The sequence below is a fragment of the Plectrocnemia conspersa genome, unplaced genomic scaffold (assembly GCF_051122295.1).
Source record: "Plectrocnemia conspersa isolate PC_06_02 unplaced genomic scaffold, ASM5112229v1 ptg000012l, whole genome shotgun sequence".
NCBI lineage: Eukaryota > Metazoa > Arthropoda > Insecta > Trichoptera > Polycentropodidae > Plectrocnemia > Plectrocnemia conspersa.
In genome coordinates this window covers 20,746,888-20,762,666 of record NW_028277176.1, presented here as the reverse complement: position 1 = coordinate 20,762,666, position 15,779 = coordinate 20,746,888, and the positions used below count along the sequence as shown (strand labels likewise).

General features: G+C 30.5%; 1 protein-coding gene across 4 annotated transcripts in view; it reads left to right on the top strand.

Annotated features, from left to right (window-relative positions):
- LOC148228567 (leucine zipper putative tumor suppressor 2 homolog) overlaps nt 1-15,779 on the top strand; it is a 140,427-nt gene that overhangs the window by 33,650 nt on the left and 90,998 nt on the right. For all 4 annotated transcript variants that reach the window (XM_088199191.1, XM_088199190.1, XM_088199187.1 and 1 more), the window contains exon 2: nt 993-1,182. The gene's annotated coding sequence lies outside the window, so the exon portion shown is untranslated. The remainder of the gene's footprint in view (nt 1-992; nt 1,183-15,779) is intronic.

Genomic DNA, 15,779 nt, shown 5'->3' with positions numbered 1-15,779 from the left:
ATCTACAACAAATGCCATCGATTTTTGACTAATACTAATGTGTATTTTTTATAAATCCAATACCCCTCAATATTTCATACTAGAAAAATAAAAAATCAATCGTCATTAGCCCACAAATTGTCAAGATTGTAATCCTTATAAACATTTTTCATAGCATTAGTCAAAATAAATAATTGCTATTATCCATATATAAATATCCAATATACATCTCTGAGACACGACATCGTTGCAAAATTGCCATTTAGCAACAATAAACCATATCCGCTTTCGATTGCGTTAATAATTACTTACCCACACGCGGTGTCTGTTTGCTTATGGAAAATTGTTCGTAGGCCGGCGCCTATCGTACACAAATTATACTATACATACATATGTTATTGTGATGGATATAACCAATTTAAAAAATGGCAAAACTAATTAGCTTTCAATCAAACTACTTGGTGTTAAATGTGGGGCATTTAAAGATATATTAGTTAACCTACTTTTTAGTATGAAGATGGATAGTGACATTCGAACTTAAATTTTATATGACGTGTCGTTCTTATCGTTAATAGGAAGTTTACGACAATAACTGTTTAATTTGAATTTTATTATGTACTTACTGTAAATATGCAATTAACATGAGCATATATAGAAGACAACCATAACTTGATGCAATTAATGTAGTAGTTAATAATATTACTGTACAATAAAATGTTTACTAGCTTAGATTAGATTAATTAGCACGGATTATAAATTGAATCCCATGAGCTTAGTGTTAATAAAATTATATATTTTTACCAGGGAGCAAACGGTTTTGAACTATGTTTAAAAAATTTAAGTAGCACGGGATTAGGAACTAGAATATGACCAAATATCTCAAATTACCCGTCAGTTTAAATATTGCCGTTTGATGTACTCGATTCAATAAAAATCGTGCGTTAGTCTTCGCCTCTTAACGTCTCATTACAATATATTTTCAATAACAATCTTCATATTGCTGTTTGTTGTAGGTGCGCGTTTCGCCGTGTTGTTGTTCTATTGACAGTGCAGCGCAAAGCTCGCTGTTAAATGGACGTACATACTACACACTCTGAGGCGGTGGGAAATTTTCTTCAGTGATTGTGCTTAGTTCTGAAGTGATAGAGAACGTTTGCAGAACTGCGGTGAAGAGCAATATCGTCAGGCTGGAGCGGAAGTACAGTGAGTTGATTTTTTTTTATCATATTGTAAAAATGTTATCATAAAATAGTTTCGAAACAGGATCACTTTCGTTCTACATGTGGTTTATAATGTGAACTGCTTTGTCGAGCTTAATCGAGAGGTCAATGCAAACTGCATTCCCTTCAAAAATACATATATCCTTATGCTATATGCGTTTCTTATTGCATTACATATACATGTGGCTTTCTATAATACCCATGAACTTTATTACGTAGAAAAAACTAAATTTATTACATTATTAAAATTAATATTTTATTAATAAAACCTCATATATACAATACTATAAATATTTTGTTCCTATTTTAATTGAATTATACTAAAACCTAGCTTAATTAAAGTCATTAAAAAATAATCCTACTAATATATTAAATTTCCAAGGTTAAAATAAAATTTAATTGTATTGTAAGTTTAAATTTATTATCTATTATCGAAATATATTATATTTTTATACCCCAATGAGGAGTCACGATTAGGGATTGCAATAATACCGAAATTTTCAATACTAGTATTATCGGTATTGACATTATTATTATTATTATTTTAATTAATGGACCGAAAAAATCATCTGTGTTTATTGATTAACAAAATCATAGTTTCAGTATATTTAATATCTTAATTAAAACACTTGCATTATAAAAAAATATATTTTTGAAAATTCGGGCGACAAATCTTTCTTCTTTTGGAAAAATAAATCTAGAACATCGTCTTTGACAAAATATAGTCTATAATCGATTGCTTCTGAATGTCTAATGCTTGCTCTACACTTTCTGGAAGCTATCCGAACTGAAGTTCAACTGAAGCCGAGGTCGTCGCACTGCCACAAATTTCATATGCCGTCCGGACGGCGGGCGTGAATGACGTACGCACGGCGGCTGCTGTCATGTACAGCTGGCATATTTGCACGCGATCGAAAAATGTGCCAAATAATCGCAATTTTTAAATTGTCATATTATTAAAATTACGCTACCTACTGATAACTATAAAAGTTTGTGTGAGCACTCACCAATACAATATCAGTGAAAACTTTTCGGTCATAAATATTCAATTTACGCAAAATTTTTGTCGGCTTTTGCATGATACTTCAGAATACGATCACTACATCTGTGACTATCCTAGAATTTGTCGCCATCGATTCTAAATAAGAATTCTTATGATGTGCCATTTATATAAACCGATCTAGGAAAATACATAAGGATATTTGAAACGATTTTTTTACCAAAATCAAGTATCACTAATTATTTTTAAACTATTTAATTTTATATGAAAAAAAATATATTAACTATATTTGTTAGAAGAATATATTATCAACAATATAATTAATCCCTTTTGGTGCCCTAAGATATTCAAAGATGTCAGTAAGAGTCTGTTGAAGTTCCCGATAAGCATGTGGTATTATAACTTGACCACCTGACCACGATGCAGCGCTTGACATGCGTGTTAACCATAGGACTCCTACGCGCATACTGAAAAAACACCATATCATTATCTCTCTAACTCTCGTCACTTAACACGCGAGAGAGTGAAAGGGGAAGTATCTCACCGCTCATGCTCGAAAGAGCAGCTCCGACTTCGGTCCTTTTGACTCAGAAATAATGCCGACAATCACTGGCCAAGTCGACTGAATTACCCCCACTTTACCTCCCATTCTCGGTAACCTCAGACAACTTCCGAGAGATTTTAAAGTGGGCAGAACCAAACTCGACCGAAGTAACCCACTATATTCTCCGTCATTGGCCAACCTACCAACTTCCAGAGAGTGTAGTGCAGGCATAATAAATTTGTATACCAGAGACCAGAGCACCACTCAATTTTTTCAATAAAATATATTAGTTATTATTTTTTGTCAGTAACAATTATCTGAAAGAACCTTTTGAGGTAGGAGTGGATAGAAAATTGTAAATTTGTTCAAAATGTGACATATTTATATAATTAATGATTGTGATATTTTTGTGATTGAGATGTGATTTCTATATATTGTTTTAGATTCATTATTGCACATTTAATATTAATTTTAGAATATTAAAATAATATTTATTTTCAAAAGGTTTTTTTTTGTATACTTATTTATTTCTACTAATGTAACATTAATTAAATTTATGTTATAGATGTTTATGTAAATAGATTAAAAATACTGCATAACCCTTTTAGTACCAGACAATTTGGCCTAACATATGCAATTTTTCTTTCAAAAATCATTGATTTGCATATTTCAATATTTTTTTTATATATATTATATTTGATTAAAAATTTAAAACTTTTTTGTATATTCTCAATAATGTAAGGTAATAAAAAGCAATAATATTTAGTTGTTATAACATTAAAAAACATATTTATTGACTTAAAAAAATGATATAAATCAAATTTGATTTAAAAAAACACCCGTCAACACATTTTAATTATATCGTATAATACAATTTATTTTTAGTTGGTAACAGAAAAAAATATTGCATTATTTTCTAATGAAAATGTTTTTTTTTACTAAAAAACATATATTTCACGCAAATTTTTCACATACGTTTTTTATTTAAATATATTTTTTGAGAGTTACTTATTGCTAATATTTAATGAAGCATATTTCGTGGACTATTTGGGTAAACATAAGTCTGAATCGTGTATGCAATACCTGCTTTTGTTTTCACTTTGCCAGCCATCCTTATCATAAAAAAGAGCGCAGTCATTTCTCTGTTAAATAACAGAATTAGTGGGAACTTCTAGGTACCGTTAGATTTTCCTGAGATAGAGCTAATATATTCTTTTCATGTTGACACATTGTGCATATACAAACATATCAAACTTGTGCAAATGAATTTTAAAAATTGCACCGAAATTTTTCGCATAAGTAGGATGTGCCGATATTTTAGTCTTCTTGGATTAAAAGGGATAATATTATTCTACTTAGATATTTATTATCTCAATATTCCTTAATTTGCTGAAAATATTCATTAGTATGAATAATATCTTTAAAAATTTGTAAGTAGAATTTACAAATGGATATTTTACAAGATTGCTCAAAGATGTTTTTGCAAAAATATTAGATTATCAATCATTCCCATTACCTTAATAAGACCGGCTTCGAATCGCATCTCACAGCAAGATCGAATATTTTAGATAATTCATAGACTCGGTTGACCTTAAATTGCAACACGCACAATACACAAGACGCACCGCAACGGTACTTGAATCAAGCGTATTGTTACAAAAGGAAAATTATGTAACGACAATTAAAAATTTTACGTAAGAAAATTGCATTGTTAGCACACACATACAGGCAGAAAGAAAAAAGTCACGGTCGGAAAAAATACATATCATACAAATACACGCATTCATCGGAGCGACTAATATTTTCTTCCTCTCGTACTATCATACTTATATTTTTATGAATTAGGTTTATATCAAAGTAAATAATAATAAAAAATAGGTTTTTTTGAAAGTATTGTTTGAAAAATGATTTTTTAATTTTAAATTTATATTTATATCATTTTTAAGCTGTTTAAATAGATATATGAAGTAAAAAAACATATTTGACTAATTTATTCAAGTATGAATAAGTTGTTCAAATAAAGGATTATGTTTGTTCTGTAATATATACAATATGAAGAAAGTATATTTACATTTGATTTCGGAGACTTCTAAAAATATACTTGGAGTTTGATATATAACGGCACACTTCTTTACTAAAAATAGATAGTTAGATACTATTTTTTTATTATTTAATTCTTAATTTTTCTAAATATACTCTTTTCATTATATATTTTTAGTTGAATGTATCTTTATTAAAAATATAATTTCGGTAATACAAGTAAATGAGCTACTTTTAATGCATATCTTCATTTGATGCATATGTCTAAAAAGGAACTTGATTTGCTAAAAAAATATTAAACAATCTGAATGGCAATTATTGGTTTAAGGTTTGAGAAGGGTGTGACTTCGTAGCCAGTGAGACGCTTAGTGGAATCTAGTTAGAGTTTTATTATATTATATTACAATTGCGACAGATGATAAATGGCGAGATGTTTTTACCGAGCGGTGGTGGAGAAGCTGGCACAGGGATGATGTTCGTGGAAGATCTCTCTCTGCTGAGTTCCTTTCGGGATGTGAGCGCCCATGACAATATGTTGTCTTCCTGAGTCTTCGAGTGGCTGCTGGTGACTGCCTTCTCCGCATCAGAGTCCAGGCTTAAGTATCCAGGGCTACAAAGCTTTCTCACCAATCACAATTATGCAGCGATCATCCAGCCAATCGCTGTAGTCGCTTCTTAGAACGGCGAAATTGGTTTACGCCTTTAGAAAGCGACATTCGTTTAATGTGCATTGTTTAAGGTCGTATTGCATTTCAACGGAAATCTTGTAGATCCGTTTATTTGTTATATTTGTGATTGTTTCGCAACAAAGAAATATTCTCTCAATGACGGAGAATATTTACCGTAAGAACAAAAATCATGTTATGTATGTGATTTTCTGGTCGTAACGAGGGCTTTGTGTGTGATCCCATCCTTTGCGCTATTGTCTTGTTTCCTTGTTAATGGAGGATTATTTTAGTCACAGTAAATTAACGCACTTTTAAAGAAAAGACCCTTTTAAATGTAGGCATCTGTGTATGGTCGCCACATTGGCTTATCAAGATAACTAAAACCCAACATTTTATGTTCGCTTCGGGCAAATATTCTAGTAAAATTTTCTTTCGAATATATATTTAATAAGACTAGGATGTTTGAAACATTGTCATAAAACGGACAGTGTAGAAACAATCCATGGATCTTATTCACCGAAAAAATGTACTTTGTCTTCCGATAAAATGCCATAAGCTTCACTGCTATGAGTATTGTGGTACACAGCATTTAAGTAGCGATTCGCGATGCTATTTTCATTTAAAAAATATTTCATTTAAAAAAAAATATTAACGTAAAATACTTGGGACGTATTAAGTCATTCTCTAATGCATGTTATCAGATTGTTTCATATGAAGTAGCTGATTTTTTTATTAGTTATTAAACCGTATATATTTTTAACTACGATTTTAATAATTGAAATATGCTCTATTTGCAGAAAAGATTTTTTACCAACGATTAACCAATAAATGAATCCCTTGTTTATAAAAATCTTAATATTTAGAGGTTGTGAAATTATCTTGAGGATTTTATAATATTGCTCTGATTAATTAAAAAAAAATAGTCTAAGTGTTTAAAAATGTGAGTCTGAAAATTTGTAATCTTAATTCATTTAATTTTGCAACAAAAGTATGTGGTCTTACATTTTCTGTCAGTTAACCAATATCGTATGTTTTATGTTTACTTTTTTATGCATAATTTCAATTGCACTACAATATGAGTTCGCTATAACAGTCTCACTTGGATTATTAAACAATCCATGAATAATTCCCACAGAATACCACCAAACTGTCATTATAATTTTATCATTTGCAAATTTGCTTTTGGAGCCATTTATCTTAAAAAAAATATTTCAGATCTCAGATAATGATTCTCTTCAAAAATTGTTTCTTGTAAGATAGATCTAATAAGATTATTTGCTTTTTAGTAAATAATTTAAAAAAATACAAGTCGTTTGATTATTATTGGCTAATACGAAATGTAATCGTATACTTTACTTCCAGACTGTAGTTTCTGTGAGATGGTTTTGATTTTTCTGATGCAGTTTCTCTTTAATAAAACGTTTTACAGGTGGTTTCGGTTTCCTGGACAAAACAAGCCGATACATGTAAAGTGAGCATCGATTCTGTTTGGTTCGTGGGCAATAAATCTCTCTGAAACAATGGACCGCAGCCGCCAGTTCTTCCTTCATCTCTGGCCGGTGCTCTTGCTCTTGAACATCAGAGCATCCGTAATATGGTGGCGGCCAAACACCAGATGATTCTTATAAATAATGTATGAAACATATCGTTATGCGTCGTCGGCTATAAATAGAAAGGCGCCCGCCCTCTTGTGCCTGAAAACTGAATAAGCTCATTAAGAACATCTTCAATATTTAATATTTTATCTACCTCCCTGTCTCCTACAATACTATTATATTATTTAAATTACGTTTTTGCGTAATTAGTTTTATGGCATGTCGCAACAAAAAGTACATTAGCGGTCGCTTTGTAAAAGTTGGCACAATCCAAAGGCATTAATTCGAGTCCGCTCCTTTTGTCAAGTTTAAATATGTAAATATACCGGACATGCCACTTACGAGCACGAACTTAGCCACGAGGGAGTCATATATCAAGTTCTAGGCCGATTATCTAAGATCGCCTTCTAATTGATGGTTTTAAGTCAAATAATAAAGTGATTCCGTGAAGTAAATCTCACCTGTTCCGCTCGCTCTGCCTTATGGCTAAATTTTCTTATCGACGTCGATTTGTTGTGGAATGTTACGCCTCTGTTCGTGTAAATTATTGAACAACAGCAAAAAAAAATAGCATACATACATTTGATCGTTATAAAAGAGAAAAAGCTCTAATTTGTTATTGGAACGGGATCGTATGAATTATGAAGACGGACGTGTGAACCATAGAACTGATTTATTGTTTAGACACAAAGGTGTATATTTATGATAATATATTATATGTTTTTTTAGTGTGTTTACATAAAATGTTTATGTACCTTTTGTTACGGGTTTTCGCTATTACGGAAGAATCTTATAGACGTAGGATACATATGTACATCTTACAAGTATCATGAACATTTAAAATAAATGAAGATTACTGCAACATATTAATATTGAAATCATCCATCGGCAAAGACGCATCAAAGAACTAAACTACACGAACAAGTTATTGGAATACAACATTTATAAAATTCTAGGAACAGAATACCAATTCCTGAATACGTACACAAGTTCTGCTTTATTGTAATAATTAAGTGCATTATAAGCAGAAACAGCCCTCCCGAAATGGGAGGGAGAGAGGACAAATTTCCAACTCTGCAAGAATATATTTATAAAAAAAAGTAAAAACCGATATATAAAAATGAATATATACTACAGTTGCTTGAGATGTATATATTGATGTATTTGAGGTTTTAGTTCCTTTAGCCCTTTTTTACATACAAGAAATAAAAGGAGCGGAACATTGCCTTCAAAAGCACTCTTTATACCAGGGTTTCCCAAACTTTTTCAGCGACGGAACACTTGGCAAATCCGAAAATTTTGGCGGAACACTTAGCTTATTTTTTAGGCTGGGTAATTCATAATTAAATAAAACATGTTATTAAAGAAATGTTATTAAATTTATTTAATAAACATAAAAATGCAAATAAATAAAACTACTAATGACTGATGATTTTGGGTTCTTAAATAACAATTTTTTTTTATATCAGGCACAATTTTGGTTAGTTGTATTTTCATAACTGCCGTGGCGTGGAGTCTATTTCTGTATTTTGTTTTTGTTGCAATATACTTAAAAAATCCCACTTCGCATAAATACGTCGTGGAAAACGGAAGTAAACAAACCAGAGCTTGTTTTGACACCTTGGGGAACTCTTTAGTCAGACTCGCCCAGAAATCATTTAATGGCTGATATTTTTGTTTCAAATCAGAGTCATTAACTAAATTCTCATAATCCCTTAAGCCCACTGGTTTTACTGTCACGGAAAATGGATTCCGAACCCAGGAATCGTCCTTACTAGTTTTCGGAAAATATTCCGAAAGAGTTATTTTCAAGTAATATAGGTGTTCTAAAAATACTTGTGAAACTTTTATATCTACTTGAAAATTCAATTCATTTAAACATTCATATCCAAGACAGGAAAACAATCAAAATTATTAGATTCAACCGATAAAATCTGAAATTGTATTTTTTTATCAAAAGATTCCATTTTATCTCTCATATTAAAAATTGTAATACTTTTTTCTTGTAATTATAAGTTAGCGTCATTTCACTTTGTAAACATATCCGCCCGATATGCAGATGTATCAACCAGGAAGGATTTGTTAAAAAAATTATAAAATGATGTTGCAAATTATTTTGTGCTTTCAAGAAGACTAATAATTCATTTCGAAGTTCATATAGTCTTAATAGTACTTTTCCTCTGGATAGCCATCTCACTTCAGTATGTAATAAAAGTGCTTCATGTTCACTACCCATTTCATCGCACAAAATTTTAAATAATCTGGATTGAAGTGGTCTAGATTTTACATAGTTTATCATTTTCACGGCTACTTCATAACATTTTTTAAATTTGTGGAAATTTTTTTAGTCAACAGTGCATGCCTATGCAAAATACAATGACTGCTAGTAACATATCTAGTCACATAAATAAAATTCGTATAACAAGCACTAATATCGTGTGATTAATTAACAAAAAAAATATTGTTTAAATACGATCAAATTTTAAAGTTAAAAAAAACAGCACCGGCTTATGAAACTTTTCCCTCCAGATTTTATACACATCAATGTTAAATATTTAACACATATTTTCAAGCTTTTTTATCAGATTTATGAACAATTTTTATGTACTAGCAAGACTAACAATTTTTTTAATCTACTCTAAATTTTTGTGAAATATCTATTTAGGCTCCGCGGAACACCTATCTTGGATCCGCGGAACACCAGTGTTCCGCGGAACATAGTTTGGGAAACCATGCTTTATACTATGCACTTCTAATACATATATCAAAGTATATTCAAACCGAATTTTGGTCAATAGGAGAGCGCAAAAACAATAATCATTATCACTTCTCAGAAGGCAATAATTCACGTCAAAAGCAATAAAATCGTGTCAGAGCCGTCGCAGTGGGAACGCTCGGTAACGAGCCGAATTAATAAATTATCTTGTGATAATATACTTAACATATACATGTATTAAAACATGTTATAATAATAATAGATATATTATTAAATCTCATTTTTAATATCAATATATTAAAATAAATTTGGTGTATCCAAATCGAGAGAAAGAATAAAATTTACAATATAAATATTTAATATATTTTTTTTACATATATGATATAATCAAGACTTTTTGCTATGGTAATATAATCATATTGTTATTTTTTAGCTTAACTGTTTATATAACACTATATAATATTTTATCATTAAGGCAATGTAAATTTAATTAAATGCTAAAATAATATTAATATAAAACGATTGATGCGGTGCGCTCTGATAAAGACGGACGTTTAACAGTAAAATTGTTGAATATTAAACATCATAACTGTAAGAAGCAAACGTAGTGTTATTTTTTATTCACCTTTCGCGAGTGTTATTTTAACTGAATTGCCGCAACAAAGAAGAAGACCTCTTAAAGTCTTCACCTACGATTGTTTTGGAGCGAACGGAGCGGATAATGACGCCAGCTGTTAAATCGCCTGAAAAGTATGCGTCATAAAACGAGATTTGATCCAATGATCGACAGTGCGATTATAATGGTTGCAAAATTGTTACCGAGTTATCGCTGAACCGCAAATGTCAAGGTTTACACGAAGTAAAGGTCGAAGAAAGGACAACGCCGTTACGTACCCCACTGGCACGGCGGCGATTCGAATTGTTTTAAACAATTATTAGTATCAGATTGAAATGAAAAACGGACTTGTCAAACTTGGAATGAAACCTGTTTAACTGGCGCTGAAACACAACGAGTCCTTGAATAATACTAGGTATTAGCACCTTAAGATCCGTTATTACGATATTACGCCAAGGTGGTTAGCAATTCGCGGCGGATTAACTGAAATTATGGTGGCGCTTATGGACATATGGAATTTCGCATTCATGTTAAATTTAAATATATAACGAAAGTAAAATTAATGGTATGTATAATACATACATAATAACTGACAGTTATATCAAAAATTATTTACAATATTTCATATGAAGGGTTGCGTAAACTCTTTAAATATGTCTGCTGCAATTTTCTATGGGAGCTAAGTATAAAATCTACGGCAAGGATATGTTATATTTATTTGACAACTTTGTATTGATTTTATAATTAAATTTTCAAATGTATGTATTAAGACATAAAAACTATTCTTATATAATATTACCCTAAATTCTTCAGATAATTAAGCAATTAACATTGAATATTCCTATACTTTAAAGCTAACGCACATTTAAAATAAAATTTACAAGAATAAATAAGTAAGGAAAATGTTTAATAATCAGTATGTCTTTCATTGACTTTCATTATCATTTTTTTGCATACTATAAACTAACGACCTGAAGTATTTCTTCGTACGTTTATAATTTTACCCACACTTTTAGTTGTATTGAATTTTTCAAAATATACAATAAATGCTCAGATTAGATTTATTTTAGTGAATTTGTAGGCCTGAATTCTCGCAAAGTATAGCAATGAACATAAACCGTATTTGGAAATATTTTCCAAGAATTATCCATTAGAGTAGATTCCAACATTGAGTTAGTTGTATTATTGCATCCACACAAGAACTGCAGCTGCAATTAAATTTAAATCATTCCAGAAAAAAGGTTTGTTTAAAATTCTTCGAGTGTCACAGTATTACTGGATCCATTCAAACCTTCTCCATTTTTTTTTTTACTAAAAGCCGCGGTTTAAGTAGAGCTTTATAATCTGATGGTCAAGCGAGTCCAACTACCTTGACCATTCTGCTCACCATTTGTGGTAAAATATATGGCCATTCGTTTGCTGATATTTCACCAGCTAGCTTAAGCTCTTTCTGGAAAGATATCATTCGTTTTCTTTTAGTTCTGGAGTTGAATATACCATATACTGGACAGCGTGATCTTAAAAATGCATACGTTTATTGATTTTAGTTTGACTCTTTGAATACTTTTTTATTCAATACCAATAAAATATATATCAGATTATGCACTTGTGAAGAAGAAGGCATTCATATGCAACGATTCATACTGTTATAACCATGGTTGTATATAATATTAAGAAATCTGTCATTTTCTTATTCATCGGCAATGCGCTCATTTTTTCATTGTCCAGATTATAATAGAAAGTCAAGACGTATTAAATTTCATTTGCGTATTCAATTACTATCGCGTATCATGTGTCCTTCTGCTAATTTATTAGATAGGCTTTCATGGTTGAACTGTTGCAATGCTTACTTTTACTCTGTTATGGCTCAAATTTTATTTTTAATATTTACAGCTTTACACAAATATAAATCACATAAAATAGCACATTTTTTTTTTCGTAAAAGGCGATTAAATTAATAAATATTGTGTTTTCTTTTAAATCAATATTTATAATATTTTCCACTTATAAAAATATATCTTGCTTTTAATCAAAACATTGTTTATTAAGTATATTACGATGAGGATTTTAATTAGTTAATTAAAAAAATAATTAAATCGTGATTGTAATTTTTCATGTTTTATGCAAATGTTACTATGGTTGATATTAATAAATAATTTTACAATATAAGCATTAATACTTTACAAATTTATCATGGAAACTTTCTGTTTTTTGGCTTAAAGAATATAGATTTTCAGTGGGTGATGATTTTTTTATTTCTAAAAAAGAGGCAGTAAGCCAAATTAATTTGGGTATCTATGTTATATACATATGTGGGTTTTGCAGAGGTCAATGAGTTCATAATTTGGCGATGTTATTAATAAAATATGTAATAAACATAACGTTATGTTACACAAATAAGTCTCTTTTGTTAAATCGTGCATTATCAGATGGAATTTGGTATCATACGGTCCGTCAGGCTACTATAATATTAATTTCTAATAAACGTTTGAATGGGGGTCCGATCAATTTAATATAAGGCTTTTAGAAACATTTCGCGATAAACTTGAAACTTAAAAAAACCCTTACAACGCAAAATTACAAGATAAAATTTGTGATTTGTTGAGAGCTGTAAATTTGATTATGAATGAATGGCTTAGATTCGTACATTTCTGGCTGATAATTATAAGCTAATTTTATAGGAGATTTAAATAATCTACTAATAGTTAATTAATATACCCATTAAATGCCTAATATGATGACGTGCAGCAAATGGTCAGTTCCAAATACACGGGAATACGCTGCATATCTTTATCGACAGATATTTGGACCATCAGACTCATATTCCATACGAATTGTATCAAATTTAATTCTACTGATTTTTTTAATGTTACACAGATTGTTTAACTATATTATTATTACACAATAATATATAGTATGTTTTTCCCGAATCATCGCATTGGCAAGATGATTAAAAATATAATGCGATGGACTTTTTCTAATTTTCAAGAAAAATTTAAGTTCTAAAACGGCGGTACTAAATTTACTATTAAATCTTTATTAGGGGAATAATTTCATCAGGCATATACTGCTTTCAGTTATAACTTGACACTTTTACTATCTCGCTTACGATTTAGAGTGTTCGGCAGAACTCGCACGAAGCGGAGCTACGTCGAGTTTCAACCGAGACCGAGCATCTGCTTTCCACTTAAACTATAAAAGCAGTCACTAAAAACTATAAAAGTTTAACTAGATCTTATATATGTATATGACGCAATATTTTATTGTGGAGTTAATTCAGATTTTCTTGCTTAAAATGCAAACTCACTCCGGAGTTAACTGTTACTGTAATGTACTGTTTTAAATGCCATTGAACCTAAAAATTTTATTTTGAAGGAATACATTATTGCATTTATTATATTTATATTGGACGATTCTACTCGTATATTTGTTATGCAAGAGTGATATATTTATGTTTGACCGACTTTCTTGCGACCTCCTAGTGTCTATCGTGCGATTCTCAAAGATATATTTGTGCCATAACCCACAGGTTGTCAGAATTGAGACGAAGATCAACGGTCCGACAATGAATACGTTGATTGCTTACGTCCGCGTGTTAATTGCGTCCCTGTTTCAATGTGCCAATCTACCTTTCGCCGATCCGTTAATCATTCACTTTTTGTCATTGTGGTATCGCGTGTGACGTTGCATAAAGTAGCGTTAATAATATCCTCTATATTATTATTTTTTTAATTGCAGTACACATCTTGATGTTGATGTTTTTATCTATATGTTACATTATTTTTAAAAAATCAAAAATAAATCACGATTTTATTCTGTCGTGTTCTTATGATAGATATAAAGATCATCAACGGCGATTCGTGTTTTATTTAAGGTCAAGAGGCCAAATCGCATCACGATCAAAATTTTAAAATAAAAACCTTTTTTTTAGTGCCGTATTCTAGAAATAAATTATAAGATGAAATCACAATAAAATGCACAATGACAATATTGGCTTAATAATAAAAATTTCAGTATCATATTACACAATAAAAATATTATTGGTAATGAAATGAAGATACTTTATATCATTATAATATTTTAGCTGAGGTATTTTATTACACAAGCACATATAAAGATGGCACAAATATTGTTACAAAAAAATAATAAAATTTCCGTTGTTTTTCATTTTGGGAGAAAGAAACATAAAATAAATTATGTGTAGGATTATTTTATTTCAGACACATTTATATCATTTATTAATACTTATTATTACATTTCTACAAAATTTTAATGTCACCTATGTGAATTATATTGATATACACGAGGAATATTAAAAAATAGGGACATAATACAAGGCTTGAAAAATAGGAAAAATGTGTTTGGCAGTGACTGAAATTTCATTTGGTGATTCGTTTCTTCTGTGCGAAACGACAACTGCCAATGTAATTCATCGCCATTTTTTTCTGTTTATAAAAAATCTAAATTAATAAAAAAAGTATCGTAAACTAAATAAAAAAAGTAAAGGCCATCGGTCATTACTAAAATTTCTATTAAATTGATATAAAGCAACTGCCCATATTATTAGACCCAAGCAATATTTTGGATTTTTCCCTTTAATTGGTCTATATCCTATATTTTTTAAGACAGAAAGTTATTTTGTGCTTATCATCTTATATCTATATTTACAATATTTGGTATGTCCTCCTTTTGCTTTAATTAGTACATGAATTCGCCTAGGCATGCTTTCTAAAATTTTTTTAATTGTTTCTTGAAGGTTTGAATTATGATTGTATTCATAAATCGATTAGCTCCCTTTTAGTGGTTATTGCAATTTTAGCATTCTTGCTCTCAATAAGCTCCTAAACAGTATCGAAGGAGTTCATAATAGGCCAGATTCCTGGGCAACACTTTGACATTTTTATCCTGCAAAAATCCGTAATGATCTTAGCTTTATTACAATGAGTACCATCGTGCATAAATATCGATTCCTCGCCTCCTGGAAATCATTCTTCGAGTTGTGGTATAAGGCGTGTTTCCAATACCTTTTTGTATTGGTCTTAACGCAGCGTCTTCACGACTATGTAAAGACGGCCTATTCCTTTCCCAGAAACTACTAACTAAATCATGATTGAAAGTGGGTGCTTAACAGTGAACACAATACATTAATGTGTTTTGCGCCAAGCGTTTGTTGTGCAAATTTTGTTATATTCTCACTTTTTTCAGCTACTCAGGACTATTACCGTAAATATAAATTGTGTGATTTTTCGAGCGCTGACACACTGACGGTGACGATAGGAATAAGGGGCACGATCGTGACTCTCAAGGGTCTACAGCCCACATCTGAAAGTGACTGAGATTCAATGAATTGTACCGCAACGCTCCCAACAAAAGTTATTAGGAGTCAAATACAAATATTTTA